The sequence below is a fragment of the Suricata suricatta genome, chromosome 16, assembly GCF_006229205.1.
Source record: "Suricata suricatta isolate VVHF042 chromosome 16, meerkat_22Aug2017_6uvM2_HiC, whole genome shotgun sequence".
In the NCBI taxonomy this organism is placed as follows: domain Eukaryota; kingdom Metazoa; phylum Chordata; class Mammalia; order Carnivora; family Herpestidae; genus Suricata; species Suricata suricatta.
The window spans coordinates 58,478,904-58,502,202 of NC_043715.1; the positions used below are offsets into that span (position 1 = coordinate 58,478,904).

The following is a 23,299-nucleotide window of genomic DNA, read 5'->3' on the forward strand; positions in this document are numbered from 1 at the left end:
ATGGCGGAGAAGTAGGGAGCCCGAATACCCCCAGCCCGCCCGCAATGATCAAACTGAAAAGAATTTAAGGCCACAGCTTTCTATCTCCAAGAACGGGGTGCGCGCACAGACACCTTATTCATAACAGCCTCATGGATGCCTGAGTGAGTGCGAACTGGGTCCAGATATTTTTTCCTTTATCTCATTCTTATCTCCCCACTCAGAAGGTTTTATGCTCTCAGACTGTCCTTTATCTCTGGTTGTGTCTGTCCCCCTGCCATCTTTATTTCTTCTCCGGTCCTCTCTTTTCCTTCCTGTTCCTATTTTGCTTTCCCCTTTTGGTTTGCTTCCTTACTTGTTCCGTTAGTGCGTTTGTGTGCTTGTGTTCCCTGTGTGTTTGTCTGTTTTCCTTTTCAGGGATACCTCAAGAATCAAGCCAAAGCCCACATGGTGGAAAGTCCCAAATATCGCTGAGTAGGGAAATAAATTAATCAGAGGCATAATGAGAGAAACTGAGAGACACCATTAGAAAAACATCTCCTGGAACAAGAGAACCTAGACAGTCAAAGAGTCTCCTTTAATAGAGAAATACTAATAGGTGCACAGTACAGGATGAGTTTTACAACTGACAAGAGACAGAAAGCTAGCAAAATGACAAAACAAAAGAACTCACCTCTAAAGAAACTCCAGGAAGAAATCATAGTGACAAAACTGCTCAAAACAGACACAAGCAACATAACTGAACAAGAATTTAGAACGACTGTCATAAAATAAACATTGAGCTTGAAAAAAGCACAGAGACCACTAAAGAAGATACCAATACAAAGACTACAAACCTTGAAAATAGCTTTGTTTAAAAAAAAAAGGCTATAAATGAGGTGAATAATAAAATGGAAGTTGCCACTGCACGGATTGAAGAAGCAGAGAGGAGAATAGGCGAAGTAGAAGACACGGTTATAGCAAAAGAGGAAGCCAAGAAAGAGGAGAGAAATTGATACAGGAGCATGAAAGGAGAATTCGAGACCTGAGTGATACGATCAAATGGAACAATATCCGTATCATAGGAGTTCCTGAAGAGGAAAAAAGAGAAAAAGGTCCTGAAGGTGTGCTTAATCAAATTATAGAGAAAAAATTTTCCAATCTGGGGAAAGAGAAAGACATTGAAATTCAAGACACATATCAAAATCTCCTAAGACGTAACCTGAACCCACCTTCGGCATGACATATCATAGTGAAGCTGGCAAAATATAAGGATAAAGACAGAATTCTCAAAGCGGCTAGGGATAAAAGGGCCCTAACATACAAAAGGAAACCAATCAGAGTGGTAACAGACCTATCTACTGAAACTTGGCAGGGCAGAGAGGAATGGCAGGAAATCTTCAATGTCATGAACAGGAAAAATATGCAAACAAGAATCCTTTATCCACCAAACCCGTCATTCAAAATAGAAGGTGTTCCCAAGTAAAAGAAAAATGAAGAGATTTCATCACCACCATACCAACCCTACAAGAAATCCTAAGAGAGACTCTATGAGAGAAAGGTAGCAAAAAACATAAGACACCAGAGACATCAATACAAACATGAACCCTACAGAGAACACAATGAAACTGAACACATATTTTTCAATAATAACACTGAATATAAAGGGCCTGAATGTTCCAATGAAATGACACAGGGTACGAGAATGGATTAAAAAAACCAAAATCCATCTATTTGCTGTCTACAGGAGACTCACCTTAGACCTGAAGAAACATCAGATTGAAAGTAAGGGGATAGAAAAATATGTACCATGTGACTGGACGCCAAAAGAAAGCTGGAGTAGCCATAGTTATATCGGACAAACTGGACTTTAAAGTAGAGGCACTAACAAAAGATGAAGAAGGACATTATATAATAATTACAGGGTCTCTCCATCAGGAAGAGCTAACAATTATAAACATCTATGTGCCAAATTGGGGAGCAGCCAAATACATAAAATGAGTAATCACAAACCGAAACAGTCTTATGGATAGAAATGTGCTAATTGCAGGGAACTTCAATACACCACCTACAACAATGAAAAGGGCAACCAGATAAAAAAATCACCAAAGAAACAATGGACCTGAATGGCACACTGAAACAGATAGAGTTAATAGATATATTTAGAACTCTGCATCCTGGTCTCTCTGCCCCTCCCCTACTTGTGTGCACACATGCATGCTCTGTCTCTCTGTCTCAAAAGCTGCTAGTCCATGACAAAGCTTTCACTGACAAGTGCTGAAATGAAAAATAAATAAGGACAATGTATTGAGTTTTCCTAAAAATAAATGTATCCAATTTAAAGAAAATAAATAAATAAATAAATAAAAATAAAATAAATAGAACTCTGCATCCTGAAGCTAGGGAATTCACTTTCTTCTCGAGTGCACATGGCACATTCTCCAAGACTGATCACACACTGGGTCATAAAACAGCTCTCCATAAATGCAAACGAATTGAGATCATCCCATGCACACTTTCAGATCACAATGCTGTAAAACTTGAAATCGACCACAGGAAAAAGTCTGGAAAACCTCCAAACATGTGAAGGTTAAAAACTACCCTACTGAAGAATGATTGGGCAAATCAGGTAATTGGAGAGGAAATTTAAAAATACATGAAAACAAACAGAAATGAAAATACAGCAATCCAAACTCTCTGGGACGCAGCAAAGGCAGTCTTAAGAGGAAAATTCATTACAATCCAGGCCTATTTCAACAAACTTGAAAACGCAAACTCAAAAGCTAACAGAGCACCTAAGGAACTAGAAAGGGAGCAGCAAGAGCACCCCAAACCCAGCAAAACAACAGAAATAGTAAAGATGAGGGCAGAATTAAACAAGATAGAATCCACAAAAACAACTGACCAGATCAATGAATACAAGAGTTGGTTTTTTGAAAAAATAAACAAAATTGATAAACCTCTAGTTAGGCTCCCCAGAAAGAAAAGAGAGAACACTCAAATAGACAAAATCATGGAGGAAAATGGATCTATTACAACAGATCCCTCAGAAATATAAGCAACCATCAGAGATTGCTATGAAAAATTATATCCCAACAAACTGTACACTTTAGAAGAAATGGAAAATTCCTAAATGCACATCCACTACCAAAACGTAAATGAGAAGACGTAGAAAACCTGAACAGACCCATAACCAGTGAAGAAATCGAATCAGTTATCACAAATCTCCCAACAAGTAAAAGCCGAGGGCCGGATCGAACCCCAGGGGGATTCTACCAGACATTTCAGGGAGAGTGAACACCCATCCTTCTCAAGTTATTCCAAAAAATAGAAATAAAAGGAAGATTTCTGGACTCATTCTACGAAGCAAATATCACCTTGATTCCTTAATCAGAGACCCAACAACAACAAAAAACAACGAAAGACCAATATCCTCAATGAATACAGTAGTAAAAATACTCAACAAAATACTAGCAAATCTAATTCAGCAGCGCATAAAAAGAATTATCCATTATGATCAAGTGGGATTCATTCCTGGGTTACAGAGCTGGTTCAATATTCGCAAATCCATCAATGTGATACATCATATTAACAAAAGAAAAGAAAAAACCATATGATTCTGTCGATAGATGCAGAAAAAGCATTTGACAAAATACAACATCTCTTCTTAATAAAAACCCTTGAAAAAGTCGGGATAGAAGGAACTTACTTAAACAGTATTAAAGCAATCTATGAAAAGCCCACAGCTATATCCCCCTCAATGGAGAAAACCTGAGCGCTTTCCCCCTGAGAACAGGACCATGACAGGGATGTCCACTCTCACTATTGTTTAAAATAGCACTGGAAGTCCTAGCATCAGCAATCAGACAACAAAAGGAAATAAGAGGCATCAGAATGGGCAAAGAGGTCAAACTTTCACTTTTCGCAGATGACATAATACTCTATATGGAAAACCCAAGCAACTCCACCAGAAGCCTTCTAGAACTGATCCATGAATTCAGTAATGTTACAGTGTACAAAATCAATGTACAGAAATCAGTAGCATTCTTATACACCAAAAATGAACAGAGAGAAATCAAAAAATGATCCCATTCACAATTGCACAAAAAAACATAAAATACCTAGGAATAAATCTAACCAAAAATGTAAAAGACCTGTATGCTAAAAACTATAGAAGACTTACGAAAGAAATTGAAGAAGACACAAAGAAATGGAAAAACATTCCATACTCATGGATCGGAAGAATAAACATTGTTAAAATGTCGTTATTACCCAAAGCAATCTACACACTCAATGCAATTCCCATCAAAGATGTACCAGCATTCTTCTCAACGCTAGAACAAACTATCTTAAAATTCGTATGGAACAACAAAAAACCCCAAATAGCCAAAGTAATATTGAAGAAGAAAACCAAAACAGGAGGCATCACGATCCCAGACATTAGCCTCTACTACAAAGCTGTCATCAACAAGACAGTATGGTATTGGCACAAAAACAGACACACGGACCAATGGAATAGAATAGAGAACCCAGAACTGGACCCACAAGGGTATGGCCAATTAATGTTTGACAAAACAGGAAAGAGTATCCAGTGGAAAAAAGATAGCCTCTTCAACAGGTGGTGTTGGGAGAGCTGGACAGCAACATGTAGAAGAATGAAATTAGATCACTTTCTTATACCATTCACAAAAATAAACTCAAAATGGATAAAGGACCTGAATGTGAGACACGAAACCATAAAAACTCTGTAGAGGAGAAAGCAGGAGGCAGCCTCCTTGACCTCAACCGCAGCAATTTCTTCCTCAACACATCCCCAAAGGCAAGGGAATGAAGAACAAAAATGAACTATTGGGATCTCATCAAGATAAAAAGCTTCTGCAAGGCAAAGGAAACAATAAAAAAAACTAACAGGCAATCGACAGATGGGAAAAGATAGTGGCAAATGGCATGTCAGATAAAGGGCTAGTATCTAAAATCTATAAGGAATTCACTAAACTCCATACCTAGAAAACGAATAATCCAGTGAAGAAACGGGAAGACTACCTGAACAGACACTACTCCAAAGCAGACATCCAGATGGCCAGCAGGAACATGAAACAATGCTCAGCGTCACTCATCATCAGGGAAATACAAATTAAAACCACACTGAGATACCACCTCACACTGGTCAGAGTAGCTAAAATGAACAAATCAAGAGACTACAGATGCTGGCGAGGATGTGGAGAAATGGGCACCCTCCTACACTGTTGGTGGGAATGTAAACTGGTGAGGCTGCTGTGGAAAACAGTGTGGAGGTTCCTCAAAAAACTATCAATAGAACTCCCCTATGACCCAGGAAAATAGCACTGCTAGGGATTTACCCAAAGGATACAGAAGGGCTGATGCATATGGGCACATGTACCCCAATGTTCATAGTAGCACTTTCTCCAATAGCCAAATCATGGAAAGAGCCTAAATGTCTATCACGTGATGAATGGAACATGAAGATGTGGTATATATACAATGGAGTATTACATGGCAATGAGAAAGAATGAAATCTGGCCATTTGTAGGAAAGTGGATGGACCCTGAGGATGTCATGCTAAGTGAAATAAGTCAGGCAGAGAAGGACAGATACCATATGTTTTCACTAATAGGTCTAACAGGAGAAACCTATGGGAAACCATGGGAATGGGAAATGGAGGGGGAAGAGTTGGGGAGAGGGAGTGAGGCAAATCATGAGAGAGTTTTGAATGCAAAGAACAAACTGAGGGCTGAAGAGCGACGAGGGACGGGAAATGGGGGTGATGGTCATGGTGGGGGGCACTTGTGGGGAAGAGCACTGGGTGTTATATGGAAACCAACTTGGTAATAAACTATTAATAAAAAATAAAGAAAATACATCTCAAACAGAAAAAAAAAAAGAACAAAACCACAATGAGATACCACCTCACACCTGTCAGAATGGCTAACATGAACTCAGGGAACAAGAGATGTTGGCGAGAATGTGGAGAAAGAGGATCTCTTTTGCACTGCTGGTGGGAATGCAAACTGGTGCAGCCGCTCTGGAAACCGTATGGAGGTTCCTCAAAAAATTAAAAATAGAACTAGCCTGCAACCCAACAAGTGCACTACCAGGTATTTTTCCAAGTCACAGGCATGCTGTTTCAAAAGGACACATGCACCCTCATGTTCACACAGCAGCACTATCAACAATAGCCAAAGTATGGAAAGAGCCCAAATGTCCATGAGTGGATAAAGAAGACGTGGATAAACCACGTGGATGGAACTGGAGGGTCTTATGCTAAGCGAAATTAACCAGAGAAAGACAAACATCAAATGACTTCTCATATGAGAACTTTAAGATACAAAACAGATAAACATAAGGGAAGGGAAGAAAGAATAATATAAAAACAGGGAGGAGGAAAAAACATGGGACTCAAATATAGAGAAGAAACAGAGAGTTGCTGGAAGGGTTGTGGGAGGAAGATGGGCTGGATAGGTAAGGGGCGTTAAGGAATCTTCTCCTGAAATCACTGTTGCACTATATGCTAGCTTGGGTGTAAATAAATAAATAAATAAATAAATAATTTTAAAAAGGTGAGAGTCTACCGAAATGTCCATCAACTGATGAAGGGATAAAAAAAAAAAAGATGTGGCATATACATACAATAGAATACTATTTGGCAATGAGAAAGAATGAAATCTTGCTACTTGCAACAATGTGGATGGAACTGGGGGTATTACGCTAAGTGAAACAGGTCACTCAGAGAAAGGTAAAATGTTTTCACTCATATGTGGAATTTGAGAAACTTAACAGAAGACCATGGAGGAAGGGAAAGGAAAAAATAGTTTCAAACAGAGATGCAGGCAAACCATAAGGGACTCTTGAATACAGAGAAGAAACTGAGGATTCACAGTGGTGAAAGGGAAAAATGGGTGATGGGCATTGAGGAGTGCACTTGTTGGGATGAGCACCGGATGTTGTACATAAGTGATGAATTGTGGGAATCTACTCCTCAAGCCAAGAATGCATTGTATACACTGTTTGTTAGCTAATTTTAAAATAAATTTTATTTAAAAAGAAAAACTTAAAAATAATAAGACCAGGGGTGCCTGGGTGGCTCAGTCGGTTAAGTATCCGACTTCGGCTCAGGTCATGATCCGACAGTCAGTGAGTTCAAGCCCTGCGTCGGGCTCTTTGCTGACGGCTCAGAGCCTGGAGCCTGCTGCGGATCTGTGTCTCCCTCTCTCTCTCTGCTCCTCCCCTGCTCATGCTCTGTGTCTCTCTGTCTCTCAAAAATGAATAAATGCTAGAAAAAAAAATGTTTAAAAATAGTAATAATAATAATAATAAGACCAAAGTAAGAAGTAACACCCAAAAATACACATATACATACATATACACATACATACTAAGTCACTGCATAACTATAAAAGAATTAATCCAACAAAAGAATAGAACAAGTAAATATCTATGAAACCACCACAGGAGTACCTACATATATAAAGCAAATATTGGCAGCCATAAAGGGAAAAACTAACAATAAAATAAGAAAGGGAACTTCAGGGTACCTTGTGTGGCTTAGTTGGTTGAGTGTCTGACTTTGGCTCAGGTCATGATCTCGTGGTCCAGGAGTTCAAACCTCACTTCAGGCTCTGTGCTGACAGCCCAGAGTCTGGAGCCTGCTTTGGAGCTATGGCTCCCTCTCTCTCTCTGCTCCTCCCCATCTTGTGCTCTGTTTCCCTCTGTCTCTCAAAAATAAATAAATGTTAAAAAAAAATTTTTTTTAAGGACGAGGACTTCAACACTCCACTTATACTAATGGACAGATCATCTAGACAGAAAATCAGTAAGACACATTAAACACATAGCCTTAACAGATATATACAGAACATATAATTTCCAAACAGAATACATTCTTTTCAAATGTATTTGAAACATTCTCCAGGATAGATCACATGTTAGGCCACAGATCAAGTCTCAATAAATTTAAGATTGAAATCATATCAAATGTCTTTTCCAACCACAACAGTATGAAACTAGAAATCAATTACAAGAAAATGGAAAAAACACAAACATGTAGAGGCTAAACAACATGCTAGGAAACAATCAACAGGTCAAAGAAATTAAAAAACCGCTGGAGACATATGAAAATGGAAATGCAAACAGTTCAAAATCTTTGGATGAAGCAAAAGCTGTTATAAGAGCAAAGCTTATAGCAATACTGACCTACCTCAAGAAACAAAAATCTCAAATCTCAATAACTAACCTTCTAGTTAAAGTAACTAGAAAAAGAACAAATAAGATCCAAAGTTAGTAGGTGAAAACAATAAAAAATATCAGTGTAGAAAGAAATGAAATAGAGACTAAAAAGCAATAGAAAAAAATCAAGGACACTAAGAGACAGTTTTTGAAAAGGTGAAAGAGGGATGCCTGGGTGGCTCAGTTGGTTAAGCATCCGACTTCAGCTCAGGTCATGATCTCACATTCATGGGTTCGAGCCCCGCATCGGGCTCTGTGCTGACAGCTAGCTCAGAGCCTGGAGCCTGCTTCAGATTCTGTGTCTCCCTCTCTCTCTGCCCCTCCCTGCTCATGCTCTCTCTCTGCCTCAAAAATAAATAAAACATTAAAAAAAATTTTTTTTTAAAAGGTGAAAGAGATAAACCTTTAGACAGACTCATCAAGGAAAAGAGAAAGGACTCAAAATCGGAAATGAAAGAGGAGTTACAACTGACATCACAGAAATATAAAGGATTAATTATATGCCAATAAATTTGACAATAAAGAAGATATGGATAAGTTCCTAAGTTCCATATATATATATGAGACATTCTAAAACTGGATCACAAAGAAAAAATTTGAACAGGCTGCTTACTAGTAACAAAACTAAATCATTAATAAACATCCTTCCCACAAACAAAAGTCCATAACCAAATGGCTTCACAGGTGAACTCTACCAAACATTTCATTTATAATTAGTACCTATCCTTCTCAAATACTCCAAAAAACAGAAAAGGAATGCTTCCAAATTCATCCTCTAAACTAGCATATACTTGATACCAAAACCAAACAAAGACACTACAAAAAAAAAAAAAATTACAGACCAATATCCCTGATGAATGCAGATACAAAAATCCTCAACAAATTAGGAAAATGAATTTAACATACATTAAAAAGATTCACCATGACAAGTGGGATTTATTTCAGGGATGTGAGGATGGTTCAATATCTGCAAATCACTGATAAAACATATTAACAAAATGGAAAATAAGAATCGTACAATCATCTCAATATATGCAGAAACAACATTTGACAAAATTTAACATCTGTTCACGATAAAAACTCTCAACAAAGTGGGTTTAGAGAGAAAATACCTCAACACAATAAAGGCCATATATGAAAAAACTCCGCTAACATCACACCCAATTGTGAAGAGCTGAAAGCTTTTCCTCACCACCTTCATTCCGTTCAGACAAGAAAAAGAACTAAATGGCATCCAAGTTGGACGCTATAAATAGAAGACCCAATCGACTCCAACTAGTAAATGAATTCAGTCAAATTATAGGACACAAAATTAATATGCAGAAATCTGTTGTGTTTCTATACATTAATAAAAACCTAGTAGAAAGAGAAATGAGGAGAACAATTCCATTTATAACTGCATCAAAAAGTGTAAAGTACCTAGGAATAAACGTAGACAAGGAAGTTAGACTTGTATTCTGAAAACTACAAGACACTGATGAAAGAATCTGAAGACAGCACAAATAGAAAGATACACCATATGTCATGCTCATGGAATGAAAGAATTAGTATTTTTAAAATGTCCATACTACCCAATCTACAGATTCAATGCAATCCATATCAAAATACCAACAGTATTTTTCACAGAACTAGAACAAGTAATCCAAACCACAAAAGACCAGAAATAGCCAAAGCAAGCTTGAGAAAGAACAAAGCTGGAAATTTTACAATACCAGATTTCAAACTATACTACAAAGCCATAGTAATCAAAATAGTACAGTACTTGTACAAAAATAGAACAGAATAGAGCCCAGAAATAAACCTTTGCTTATACGGTCAGTTAATCTGTGCAGAGGAGGCTAGAATGCACAATGGAGAAAGTCTCTTCAATAAATGGTGCTGGGAAAACTAGACAGCTACACACACAAAAAAATGAAACTAGATCACTTTCTTACACCATACACAAAAATTAAGTCATCATGGCAGGGGTCACCTGGGTGGCTCAGTTGGTTAAGCATCTGATTTCAGCTCAGGTCATGATCTCATGGTTCATGGATCAAACCCCATGAGTACATGGGTACACTCACTCTCACAGAAAAAAAACTGAAACCAAAAAAAAAAAAAAAAAAAAAAAAAAAAAAAAAAAAAAAAAAAAAAAAACGAACCAAACCTAAAAGCCAAAAACAAAAAACAAAAAAACAAAACCAAAACAAAACCTCAAAATGGATTAAAGACTTAGCTGTAAGTCCTGAAACCATAAAACTAAAAGCAACATCTGCAATAATTTCTTTGATATCAGTGACATTATTCTAGATATTATCTCTTCAGAAAAGGGAAACAAAAGCAAAAATAAAACAGTTGGGATTACATCAAGCTAAAAAACTTCTGCAAAGCATCAAGAATACAAAAAGGCAACCTACTGAATTAGAAAAGATATGTGCTAATGATATATCCAAAATATATATATATATTTACTCCAAATATCCAAATACTTAATATCCAAAAAATATAAAGAATTCACACACCTTAACACCAAAACCCCCCAAACAATTCAATTTAAAAGTAGCAGAGGATCCGAATGGGCATTTTCCCAAAGAAGACATACAGATAGCCAAGAGACATGAAAAGATGCTCAGTGTAACTAATCATCAGGGAAATGCAAATCAAATCCACAATGAGGTTATCACCTCATACCAGCTAGTATCAAAAACACAAGAAATAACAAGTGTTGATGATGAAGTTGAGGAAAGAGAACTCTTGTGCATTCCTGGGTGAAATGTAAAGTGGCACAGCCACTGTTGAAAACAATATAGAAAAGTAAAAATAGAAATACCGTACGATCCAGTCGTTCTACTTCTGGGTATTTACCTGAAGAAAATGAAAACACTAATTCAAAAAGATACATACATCCCTGTTTGCTGCAGCATTATTTGCAATAAATAAGATATAGACACAATCTGTTTACTGAAAGATAAATGAATAAAGACATGATACACACACACACACACACACACACACACACAGGGGAGTATTACTCAGCCATTTAAAAAACAATGAAATCATAGGGCATCTGGCTGGCTTAGCTGGTGGAGAGTGCGACTCTTGATCTCTAGGTCATGAGTTCAAGACCTATGTTGGGCATGGGTATTACCTTAAAAAAAGGGGGGGGGCGAATTTTGACATTTATGACAAGGACAGACCTAGAGGATATTAATCTAAGTGAAATAAGTCAGAGAAAGACAAGTAACATTTCAGTTATGTATGGAATGTAAAAAACAACAACCAACAGCATTAACAAAAGAGGCAGATTTCTAACTACAGAGAACAAACTAGTGGTTGCCAAAAGGGAAGAGTGTGGGGTAATGGACAAAACAAGTGAAAGAGATTAAGAGGCACCAACTTCCAGCTCTAAAACAAGTTACAAAAATGAAAAGTACATTATAAAGAATAGTCAGTAATATTGTAATAACTTTGTTGACAAAAGTACACTTATGATGAGCATTTTGTAATGTATGTAATAGTCAAATCATTATGTTGTACACCTGAAACTAAAATTAATGTCAATTATACTTCAATTAAAAAAAAAAAAGAGGGTGGTGGGAATACCAGCAAACTTGCACTCCCTTCTTTCCATCATGTGAGGACACAAGAAAGCCATCTGCAAACCAAGAGTCCTTATCAGAAACCAAAGTAGTAAGCACCTTAATCTGGACTTCCTTCCCAGCTTCTAGAACTGTGAACAGTAAATTTCTGTTCCTTAAGCCACCTATAGTATTTTGTTACAGCTGACCAAGAAAATTCCTGCTTATCATGAGTGGTATTCCATTATATAGAGGGTACTACAATTTGTTTACTCATTCAACTGTTTTCGATGGACTTGGGGTTTTTCCCCTTTTACCATTAAAAGTAAAGCTGCTTTAAACATTTGTTCACAGGTCTTTGCATAACATATGCTTTTATTTTCTTTGGACAAATGCCTAGGAATGGGATGACTGTTGCCTTAGAGCCATATGTTAATTATATATATATATTTTTAAATGTTTGTTTAGGGGTGACTGGGTGACTCAGTTGGTTAAGTGCCCAATTCTTGATCTTGGCTCAGGTCATGATCTCACCGTTTATGAGTTTAAGCCCCACATTAGGCTCTGCACTGACCACAAAGAGCCTGCCTGGCATTCTCTCTCTCCCTCTCTCTCTGTCCCTACCCTCCTCGTGCTATCTCAAAATACATAAGTAAACTTTTAAAAAATGTTTATTTATTGGGACACCTGGGTGGTTCAGTTGGTTAAGCATCCAACCTGATTTCAGCTCAGGTCATGATCTCACAGTTCATGAGATCAAGCGCCACATCAGGTTCTGCACTAATGGGTGTGAAGCCTGCTTGGGACTCTCCCCCTCTGCCCCACCCCTGGTTGTGCATGCATGCATTCTCTCAAAAATAAACAAACAAACTTAAAAAGAAATCTTTAGGGGCGCCAGGGTGGCTTAGTCGGTTAAGCCTCCGGCTTCGGCTCAGGTCAGATCTCACATTTGTGGGTTCGAGCCCCGCACTGGGCTCTGTGCTAACAGCTAGCTTGGAGCCTGGAGCCTGCTTCCGGTTCTGTGTTTCCTTCTCTCTCTCTCTGCCCCTCCCCCTCTCATGCTCTGTCTCTTTGTATCAAAATAAAGAAAACATTAAAAAAAAAAGTTAAAAAAAAAAAGAAATCTTTATTGTGCAAGAGTGTGTGCACCAGTGGAGGAGGGGGAAAGAGGGAGAGGGAGGCAGAGAGAGACAGAATCCCAAGCAGGCTCCATGTTCAGCACAGAGCTCAATCCATCTCTCGACCCAAGATCAAGGGTCAGATGCTTCAGTGACTGAGCCACCCAAGCACCCCTGTTGTTTAATTTTTCAGACACTGCCAAATTGCTTTCCAAAGTGCTTGTACAATTTCCATTCCTACCATCTGTGGATGAGAGTTCCATTTGCTCCACAGGCTTGACAAAAGTTGGTGTGGCCAGGGTTTTTAATGTTAGCAACGATGAAAGTGCATAGTGGTTAAGCACATGGGTTTAATTTTCCATTTTCCTAAAGACTCTTCCCAGCATCTTTTTATATAAAATTTTGCCAAACTTTTTTTTGAAATCTGTTTAAATCTATTGCCTTTTTTTTTTTTTAATATTTTTTATTTATTTTTGAGAAACAGAGAGACAGCATGAGCAGGGGAGAGTCAGAGAGAGAAGGAGACACAGAATCTGAAGCAGGCTCCAGGCTCCGAGCTAGCTGTCAGCACAGAGCCCGATGCGGGACTCGAACCCACGAATTGTGAGGTCATGACCTGAGCCAAAGCTGGCCGTTCAACCGACTGAACCACCCAGGCACCCCTATTGCCTGTTTTTAAAAAACTGTTTCTAACTATTGAGTTATAAATGTTCTTTACATGTTTTAGATACTTGCCCTCTCTTAGATGTGCTTGGCAAATCAAGTCCCTCTCTTCTCCTTCGGGGCCGCCATGATGCATATTTGGGTCAGCCTGCTGGTATCCTACAAGCCCCTTAAGTTCTCTTTACTTTTCTTTTTTTTTTTCTCTTCTGACTGACATTTTCAAATGACCTGTCTTCAAGTTTTTAGATTCTTTATCTGATCAAGCCTGCTACTGAACCTCTCTAGTAAATTCTTCAGCTTAATTGTTCAGCTCTAGAATTTCTACTTGGTTCTGTCTTACAGCTCCTATCTGTTTATTGATATTCTCACATTGTCCGTGAATTGTTTTCTGATAGTCTGTGTTCTTTTAAATCACTGAGCATCTTTAGCATAGGTGTTTTATATTTTTGTCAAGTAATTCAGAGGCCTACATTTCTATATGGCCAGTTTCCAGGCATTTATTTTCTTCCTTTGGTTGGGCCATGTTTCCTACTAACTGTTCCTGTGCCAAGGAAGACCCTTACTAATCTCAGCTTAGAGGTTCTGGGATCACTCAAATCTTTTCTGGGAATGCATATTCCCTGTGTTGGCACATGTGTGTGTGTGTTAACTACAGCATGTGTGATTGCCTTTAAACACCTTAATTTCCTAGAGAGGCTCTCCCTTGCTGCTTCTTAGAAGTCAGCCACTTCCTGCTCCTCAGGAAGGCACAGGCATCTCCCTGGCCTCCCCCTGTATCTGCTGCGCGGTATCCAGAGAGGTTTTTGTAAATTCAGTCAAGACTCAGTTGATCCTCGGACGACCCTCACTGCCAGAGGCAGCTCTGAAGCCTGGTCTGTAGTCCTTCCTGCTTAACTTGACTTCTTGCTCCAACTTCCACAACCCAGACCCACCTGCAGATTGGAGAGAACCATGGCCTCATTGCAATCATGTGCTGCACTTGCTGGGCCCTCTGCAGCCAGAACTTTCCAATTTGACTTAACCCCTCATTCTAAGCCCAGCCCCACTGGTCACCTGCCTCAGTCTCAGTGTTTCTCCCAGGTTTGCCCCTAACTCTATCCTCCAGACTGAATGAAATATCCCAGGCTCCGCCACCAAAGTTGCCACCAAATCCATGAAGTTCCTTGAAGTGAAATAAACACTAGCTCCCAGGACAGTATTAATGTACCAACTCCTATGCCTCTGCGTCCATCTCATGTCCACCCTTCTCCTGGTACCCGTCCTCAGCTCTGCGTCTACACTGTCCTTAACATTTTCTCCCTCATATCACTTATTTCTCCTAACTTGAGTATGTGAAACTCAATGCCATCAGCTAGATATCCAAGCAAGAACCCCAGTCCTCAGCTACTTCTCTTTCCTAGTCTGAAACCTACAGATTGCTTCTGGCAATCACAGCTCACTTACCTGGACATATACCGTAGTACCCACAACATTTTGGGTACCTCCATCCTGAAGCCCTCCCCAGATTTCCAAACATGGGTGTCCAGCTGCCTACTTAATGCTTTTTCTCAGTAGTCTCTGAAACACCTCAGATCTTAAAATAGTCACAACAAAGTTCCCAATATCCCCAGTGAAAATTACTCTACGACCAATCTTCCCCTATCAATTGATGGAATTTTCACCCTTCCCGTTGCTTAGATCAAAACCCTAGGGTCATCTCTGGAAGTGCTCCACTTTCTCACTATTATAGAATGTTTGTCTCACCCCCACCCCCATTCATATTTTGGCACTCTACCTCCCACCACCTGATGGTATTAGACAATGGAGCCTTTGGGCCAAAATTAGGAAGCAGGCCCTCACCAGACACAGAAACTGACCAACCTGATCTTGGACTTCTAGTCTCCAGAGCTATCAGGAATAAATTTCTGCTGTTTATAAATCACCAGTTTATGGCATTTTATTACAGCAATAGCAGACCAAGCTTGCGACTCCCTTCCACATGAGAAAATCTAGTTGGCCCTTAATAAAAACAGATCCAGAATCCAGCTGGATTAGTTTTCCTTCCTCTTCACAATCTCTTCCCCACAGTGAAGCCGGATGAAGCCTGTTAAGAGCCTGGGAAAGATCATCTCCTTCCTCTAATCCCAAACCTCCCGTCACTTCCAGAACAGGTCAGCAACCTCTCGGCAGCCATTTCAGTCCTGAATCCTATCTTCCTGTTCTCTGTTCCCACCTGAAGGAAGAGGAATCTATGGTTTCCATAAAGCTCCGGGCTTACCTATGCCTCTCAGCATTTTTACATGCTAGTATGGAGATAACCAGGCGCACAAAACGGAAATACCTCTATCTTATCCCGGGTACGGACCCAGGGCGGGGGGAGGCTTGGGGTTTCTCGCGGGTCCCTAGACCCAAGGTGCCCGGACACTAGAGTGCAAAGAGCACAGGAGTGGGAGGAGGCAGCGTCGGACTGGGACCCGACGGCACACATCTCCGCAGGTGCCAGGCGCGCGTCTGTCGCCAGATTTCACAGGCAGGGTACAGATGGATCCAGTCACGTCAGGTTTCAACGGCCTCAGGCTGGCCCGTGACCCGGGGCCGAACCTCGGCGCCTCGGCGCTTCATCTCAGCAGCTCCGCGTCCTTGAAGAGTCAACCGTCTAGCGCCTCGACGGCTCCATCCCTCCCCTTCCCTCTGCTTCTCCAGTCAACAACCTCTGGGAAGCTCTGGACGCCCTGATGTAACTCGTGTGGCTCCTCTCTTCAGAATGCCCCACAGCTTCCAGAAGCCCGAGAATACGGGGAGAGAGCCCTCGGCCTGCTACTCCAGGGGCGACTCCGCCTCAAACACTGTTCCTCAAAGGCACATCGGACCCCAGCTCTCCCGGGGCTCCCAGCCTCGGCCGGGGTCTGCTCCTCATCACAACCGCAACGGTAAAATCTAACAGGGAAGCGGAGATGTCCTGTTTGTTCAGGGCCATTGTCAGAAACGGGACCCCACTACCAGTGCCACACTGTCCCAGACAGTAAGGGACGTGAGGCTGTGAGCAGGCGTCCCTCCGCCGGCGGTGAGGGGCCGGGCAGCGCAGCGCTTACCTGAGCCGGGTCCCTCAGCTGAGGTGCCGCCATCCGGGCCTGTGGGCGGAGCAGGCCGGGAGCCGGCAGGCCCTGGTGCCGGGCGCCCCGGAAGGCGACGCCGAGCGTCAGACCCGCCTCTGTGCGGCGGGGACACCGGCTCCTCCGACTCCTTTCCCGGCACGTCACCTCCGCGCAGACCCACCGCTCCGGAACTTCTGCCGGGAAGAACACAGGGTGGAAGCCAAAATGACCGCCCGGAGGAGGACGCCGGAAGTCCCGCCCCGCGCTAGGGGTCACACACGGAAGGCCTCTGTGCTAAACCTTCATTGGCTCGGGGAGGCGGCCGTTAGACGCGGAGCCTGCCGGGTAATGTAGTTCCCACGGCCTCGGGTGCCTCGGGCAAGGGCGCTCCCCAGTCAACCCGTAGACCAGTTGAGAGCCGCGAACTGCGCTGGGGGGATGGCGTCTGCCAGTCCAAGGGAGCAATAGGGTCTTTGTCCCCTCCTCAAAGAGCAGAATTCAAGTTTCTAAAGGGGCGTGTCGTGTGTTGCCTGCAGCTGTCCACCCAAGCGTTTGTTGAAGTGTTAACTTCGGGCTTCGTGAAGTTCAGTTTGCTCTCAGGGGCTACGGATCCAGATGCACTTACCATCCATCCGTAGTCATTCAAACAAAATGTGTACCCTGGTAGCAGAAGCTACCATGTCACGTTGCAATTCAAATCCACACACTATGAAGTGTATGAAGGGTCCTTTTAATGGTCTATGTTTGATCAGGGACAAGAGAAAAAAACAGGTTGCGTCGTGACAGGAAATATTACAGAGGGCTTCTGGGCTACCCTGAAGCAGGAATACAAAGGTGATCTCCGTAATTACTACAGAAACTATCTCCCTTGACTGAAAATTATCGTGTCCAACTTAGTGAGCGACATGTTTGCCTACATTTATCTATTTAGTATACTTTTTGATAGCCTAATAGTTGTTTTCTTTTGGAAATCTGACATCAATCTCAAAACTAGAACCGTGAAGAGCCTCTATTTTGATAGCTTCAGTGGCTTCCGTGTTCAGATGTAGCAGGTATGAAAAGGGTGCTCTGAACTCCATGATTTCACCTCATTACTAGAAAGTAGTTATTAGTTCCCCTATGATTACAGGAAATAAATATCCTGCATGAGTTATTGATATTATCTGTGAAAAACTAAAATGCAAATTACAGAAAGCTATTAATAGTGGCTATGTAATGATTCAGAATTTGTGTCAGGAATGTCTTAATGGAAATATTAGTGGATGGTAAAAAGATCTTAGAGAAATATCAGTGATGTCTGAGAAGAGATACAATTAAGCTGAGCATGTGACTATAACAATCATTCTGAAGACTTTGTGTCCAAAATTTTTATTCTTATTCATTCTTGAAATGAAGCGATACTGGCATTCAGGAAAAACTAACAGGGACATGAGGAACATGTAGAACTGTAAAAATGTAAAATGAAAGGAAGCTAAATGCCTTGTTTATTCACTGCTCTAACAAATGATCGATGAGTATTTGGCTTCAAAAACTTATTGCAGATGCATAGGAGACATCAGGACACAAAAGGGACAAAAGATTCCTGTCCTCCTGGGGGTTATATTCTATACAAGGAGGTCACGGAAACCATGAAAGAAATACGAAATCATATGGCATGTTAGAATGTGGTAGGCACAGTGGAAGACCATGAGGTGAACGTGCTTACAGGTAGGGCATGCGTAGTACATAGCGCAGAAAGGGGCCTCTCTGACAGGAGGGCCACTGAGCAACAGCCTGAAGGGTAACATATGAGGGATGAGCGTGTGGGTATTTTTGGGATAAGCTGTGGGTAGAGAGCTTCCTGGATAAAGCACTCGGGGCTTCTAGTGGGGGTCTTGGGCCCAGTCGCCGGGAGCCTGACGTGCTCACCGCAGAGACACTGCAGGGATGCATGTGAGAAACCGTGGCCCTGCCCCTGGGAGCCCGCCATTCTGCACGGTGACAGACTGCAAGGCCGGGAACCAGGCGGCCTCACTTCTCATAGAACCCTGGTTCTCGGGTTTGAGTCCTAGACCTTCACCATTAGTGTCACCGGTGACTTGTTAGAAATGCTCATTCCCTGGGTTCCTGGGGGGCTCGACTGGTTAAGTGTCCGACTCTTGGTTTCGGCTCAGGTCATGATCTCATGGTTTGTGCGTCTGAGCCCTGCACCAGGCTCTGCTCTGACAGCACAGAGGCTTCTGGAGATTCTCTCTGTCTCCCTCTCCCCGCACCTCCCCTACTTGCTCACTCTCTCCCAAAATAAACAACAACAAAAAATGTTCATTCACATTTCAGAAACTAACCTGGGCTTTCTGTGAATCAGGACCTAGAATCTGTTTTAACGATTTTCTAGGTGGTTCTGATACATGTTTGATAACATTCCATGTACTGGTGTGACTTTTGTGGATGAGGTCACAGTGTTCCTCACAGCAGTTGGAGCCTCTGCAGGATCTCTGAAGGGCGGGGGAGGGAGGGGGGAAGGCGCGGTCAGGACAGGCTACTCTCCCTGACGCGAAGGCTGACACACAGTTACTGAGACAGGGGTGAAGTCTGCGACAGCTCTCCCTCCCGGAGAAAAACGCCTTTGCAGACCGCTATCTGCACGGGGGTGTGCCACTCGGTGTTCAAACGCATTCCTTTACAAGTTGTTTTTCTCAGTAAAAAGTAACAGACTTTGTATACTGGCCCACGTTTTGATTTCCTCACTTAATACATCTTGGACAACCTAAAGCTATTTTCTCATTTTACACCCAACACCTACGGATACTGCCTTCTCTTGAGACCTTGTAGACATAAAGCTGCCTTTTGGGGTTTTTTTTCAATGTTTATTGATTTATTTTGAGAGACAGAGAGAGAGACAAGAGAGAGAGAGGGAGAGACAAGAGAGAGAGAGGCGAGAGAGAGAGAGAGAGAGACAAGAGAGAGAGGAGACAAGAGAGAGACGAGAGAAAGAGAGACAGAGAAACAAGAGAGAAAGAGAGAGACAGAGAGAGAGACAAGAGAGAGAGACAGAGAGACAAGAGAAAACAAGAGACAAGAGAGAGACACGGAGAGAGATGAGAGAGAGAGAAAGAGACAAGAGAGGGAGAAAGAAAAAGAGAGAAGATAGTGACAGAGAGAGATGAGAAAGAGACAGAGAGACAGAGAGAGACAAGAGAGAAAGAGAGAGAGAGAGAGACGAGAGAGACAAGAGAAAGACTGAGAGAGACAAGAGAGACAGAGAGACAAGAGAGAGAAAGAGAGAGAGACAAGAGAAAAAGAGAGACAAGAGACAGGGAGAGAGAGATGAGACAGAGAGACAAGAGAGAGAGAGGCGAGAGAGAGAGAGAGAGAGACAAGAGAGAGAGGAGACAAGAGAGAGACGAGAGAAAGAGAGAGACAGAGAAACAAGAGAGAAAGAGAGAGACAGAGAGACAAGAGAAAGAGAGACAGAGAGACAAGAGAAAACGAGAGACAAGAGAGAAACACGGAGAGAGAGATGAGAGACAGAGAGAAAGAGACAAGAGAGGGAGAAAGAAAAAGAGAGAAGATAGTGACAGAGAGAGATGAGAAAGAGACAGAGAGACAGAGAGAGACAAGAGAGAGAGAGAGAGACGAGAGAGACAAGAGAAAGAGACTGAGAGAGACAAGAGAGACAGAGAGACAAGAGAGAGAAAGAGAGAGAGACAAGAGAAAAAGAGAGACAAGAGACAGGGAGAGAGAGATGAGACAGAGAGAGACAAGAGAGAGATAGACAAGAGAGAGAGACAAGAGAGGGAGAGAGAAAGAGAGAAGATAGAGACAGAGAGAGAGACAATAGAGAAAGAGAGAGACAGAGAGATGAGAGACAGAGAGAGGCAAGAGAGACGAGAGAGAGATGAGAGTCAAGAGAGAGACAGAGAAAGAGAGACAAGAAAGAGACAGAGGCACAGAGACAGAGAGACAGAGAGACGAGAGAGAGGGAGAGACAGAGAGACAAAAGAGAGACAGAGACAGAGAGAGATGACAGAGAGAGATGAGAGAGGGGGAGAGAGAAAGAGAGATGAGAAAGACAAAAGAGAGAGAGGCAAGAGAGAGATAGACAAGAGGCAGAGAGAGAGACAGAGAGAGATAAGAGATGAGAGACGAGAGAGGGAGAGAGACAAGAGAGAGACAGAGAGATGAGAGATAGAAACAGAGAGAAATGAGAGAGACAGAGAGACAAGAAAGGGAGAGAGAAAGCGAGAGACCGAGAGAGATGAGAAAGAGAGAGAGGGAGAGAGAGACAAGAGAGACAAGAGAGACAAGAGACAGAGAGGCAAGAGAGATGAGAGACAGAGAGAGACAAGAGAGAGAGAGGGAGAGAAAGGGAAAGAGAGACAAGAGAGACAAGAGAGAGGCAAGAGAGAGAGGGGGAGAAAGATAGACAAGAGAGAGACAGAGAGAGACAAGAGAGAGACCAGAGAGATGAGAGACAGAGAGAGATGAGAGAGACAAAGAGAGAGATAGGAGAGAGAGAGGGGGAGAGAGAGAGACAAGAGACAGAGAGAGACAAGAGAAAGAGATGAGAAAGAGAAAGAGAGATAAGAGAGAGACAGAGACATATAGAGACAAGAGAGAGACAGAGACAGAGAGATGAGAGGAAGAGAGACAAGAGAGACAGAGAGATGAGAGAGGAGAGACAGAGACAAGAGAGAGAAAGAGAGACGAGAGACAGAGACAGAGAGACACAAGAGAGAGGGGGAGAAAGAGATGAGAGAGACAGAGAGAGAAAGAGATGAGAGAGATGAGAGACAAGAGAGACAGAGACAGAGACAAGAGAGAGATGAGACAGAGAGAGACAAGTGAGAGAAAGAGACAGAGAGAGAGATGAGAGCAAGGGAAAGAGAAAGAGAGACAAGAGACAGAGACAGAAAGACGACAGAGAGAGAGAAGAGAGAGGGAGAAAGAGAGAGACAAGAGACAGAGAGACAAGAGAGAGACAAGAGAGACGAGAGAGAGATGAGAGACAGACAGAGACAGAGAGAGATGAGAGAGAGGGAGAAAGAGAGAGACGAGACAGAGAGAGACAAGAGACAGAGAGTGACGAGAGAAAGGGAGAGACAAGAGACAGAGAGTGACAAGAGAAAGGGAGAGACAAGAGACAGAGACAGAGAGAGATGAGAGGGAGAGAGAAAGAGACAGAGAGAGATGAGAGGGAGAGAGAAAGAGACAGAGAGAGATGAGAGAGAGAAAAGGAGAGAGAGACAAGAGAGAGAGACAAGAGACAGAGAGAGATGAGAGAGAGAAAGGGAGAGAGAGACAAGAGAGAGACAGAGACAGAGAGGAGAGAGACAGAGAGAGAGAGACAAGAGGGAGAGAGGGTCCCAAGCAGGCCCTACAGCGGTCAGCACAGGAACCACGGAATCATGACCGCAGCAGAAACCGAGAGTCAGATGCCTAATCAACTGAGCCATCCACCCACCCCTAAAGCTGCCTTCTTTTAATCTTTTTATAACATTTTGTAAATGTTTGTTTATTTTTAGAGAGAGAGAGACAGAGCATGAACAGGGGAAGGGCAGAGAGAGAGAGGGAGACACAGAATCTGAAGCAGACTCCAGGCTCCAAGCTGTCAGGACAGAGTCCTACGCAGGTCTCGAACTCCCGAACCCTGAGATCATGACCTGAGCGGGAATCGGATGCTTAACTGCCTGAGCCCCCGCAGGCGCCCTTAAAGCTGCCTTCTTTTAAAGGCTGCTTTGCATTTTGCGCCCCGCGTGTGCTAAACCCGGCCACCTGCTGTGAAGCAGCGACTGTGGGTGTCCGTCACCGCTCAGCCCCTGCAGGACCCCTTCGCCAAGGCTAAAGAAACCTCCTCCGAGGTGAGAGCGGCCCCAGGTGCTGGTCAAGCCTGCCTGCGGCTCCCCACGGGAAGAAAACCAGACCAAGTAATGCAAGTAATGACAGCACAAAGGCCTAGAGGCTGGCAACCAGGTCCCAGGGCTCCAGTTCACCTGAGGCTCCCACCTCCTCACCCAAGGGCAGGTCCCCAAGATTTCATGGACACCCATGCAAGAGAGGGACCAGCACTGCTTGGCTGCCTCAGGTAGGGCACCAACTTCTGCAGCAGGGCCAGTGGGGCCTCAGCCCCAGAGCCTGAGGCGAGGACACTGCCTCTGTAGGAGGCAACGGGACGCAGCAGCTGCTGGCGGCCACCTGCACCCGACCTCCGATGCTAGCGTGAGGGTCTCCCCCTCCAGGGCCGCGGTTTCAGAGCAGCCTGTCCGGGTAGGGCTCCCCCGAGAAGACACACACACAGGACTGCAGCTTCTGATCGCTGCTGCCCCCACCTCCCCTGTCTGGGTTCCACGTCGCTAGCAGGGCCTAGAGAGCGCCCTGGCAGACGGGGGGAGCACCCCTCATTTGCTGTGCTGTCCTTCCCTCAAGGACCACAGCCACACACTGTTCCCAGAAGCAGGCTCTGTCCCTCTCTACAGTCATTTCTGGCAGCCGTAGGTTACGGTTCACTCAGATCAAGGCGCTGAGCAAGTGCAAGTGGCCACCCCGGTGAGCTCAGGGTGAGCCACGTGGCAGACCGCACTGTCATGGCCTCTCACGTAGGGGCTAGTTCCCACTTTGCTTTTTTTTTTACATTTTTTTAAAAATTAAAAAAAATTTTTTTTTTTTACATTTTATTAATTTTTGAGAGACAGAGAGAGGCAGA

The 23,299-nt window shown here is 42.9% G+C and overlaps 1 protein-coding gene across 1 annotated transcript in view; it reads right to left on the reverse strand.

Annotated features, from left to right (window-relative positions):
* LOC115280295 (zinc finger protein 501-like) overlaps positions 1-16,851 on the reverse strand; it is a 34,961-nt gene extending 18,110 nt beyond the window's left edge. The window contains exon 1 of the mRNA XM_029925089.1: positions 16,615-16,851. The gene's annotated coding sequence lies outside the window, so the exon portion shown is untranslated. The remainder of the gene's footprint in view (positions 1-16,614) is intronic.
* Between the last annotated feature and the right edge of the window lie 6,448 nt (positions 16,852-23,299).